The sequence below is a fragment of the Tupaia chinensis genome, unplaced genomic scaffold, assembly GCF_000334495.1.
Source record: "Tupaia chinensis unplaced genomic scaffold, TupChi_1.0 Scaffold147319_1, whole genome shotgun sequence".
Lineage (NCBI taxonomy): Eukaryota > Metazoa > Chordata > Mammalia > Scandentia > Tupaiidae > Tupaia > Tupaia belangeri.
Window position 1 is genome coordinate 11,576 of NW_006207170.1, and position 1,034 is coordinate 12,609.

The 1,034-nt window shown below is 39.0% G+C and overlaps 1 pseudogene; it reads left to right on the forward strand.

Moving 5' to 3' along the window:
* Window positions 1-1,022, forward strand: part of LOC102478023 (HMG box-containing protein 1-like) — a 10,192-nt pseudogene extending 9,170 nt beyond the window's left edge.
* The last annotated feature ends 12 nt before the right edge of the window (window positions 1,023-1,034 follow it).

A 1,034-nucleotide genomic window follows, 5' to 3' on the forward strand; every position in this document is an offset into this window, starting at 1 on the left:
AAAAAAAAAAAAAAAAAAAAAAAAAAAAACCTCTCCATAAAAAGAAAAAAAAAATAACAAGAATATTGAAGACCATCTTGGAACCAGAATACCTCAGATATATCAGAAAATACGTACCGTAAAAATGAGGTGGATTGGCTAACAGAAATAGCGAATTTTGCCACAAGTTCTCAAAGTCCACTTATGCAGTGCTCATTTTATAACAGATCATCTCCTGTACACATCATAGCTACTAGCAAAAGTTTACATTCCTATGCACGCCCTCAACCAGTGTCGTCATCTTCAAAGAGCAAACCAGTCTTCTCTCATCACCACTGGAAGAAAGAAACACCAGTGAGACATGAAAGGGCAAATAGTGAGTCAAAATCTGGCATTTTCTGCATGTCCTTCCTGTCAGATGATGATGATCTGGGATGGTGTAACTCCTGGCCTTCAACTATTTGGCAGTTTTTTAAAAGGCACATGACTATGCGTTCATAAGGGAAGCAATAAGGAGTGGCAAGATGTGGAAGAATATGCTAGAGCTGAAGGCTGTGATACCGAGGACAATCTTCACATGGGCACTCACAAGCGCTATGGTTCTGATGGTCTAAAGTTCTTATCACATGAAGAAAGTGTATCATTTGGCAAGTCTGTACTGAAGTTGACTTTTGATCCTGGTACAGTAGAAGATGGTTTACTTCCCATAGAGTGTAAGCTGGACCACCCTTTCTATGTTAAAAATAAATGTTGGTCATTCTTTTATCTAAGCTTGTTGTGAAATCCATATTGGTGATGTATGTCTACCTCCTGGACACCCCAATGCCATTAATTTTGATGATTCAGGTGTTTTTGATACATTTCAAAGCTATCACTTCACACCTATGGATTCTTCTGCAGTTTATGTGTTAAGTAGTATGGCTCACTAGCGTCGTGCATCTTTGTCTTGTGGTGGACCTGGTGGTTAAGACTTTGCAAGATCTGGATTCAGTAAGAACTGTAGTTCACCTGGATCCTCACAGCACTCTTCCAGTTCTTTATATGCTAAAACTGTC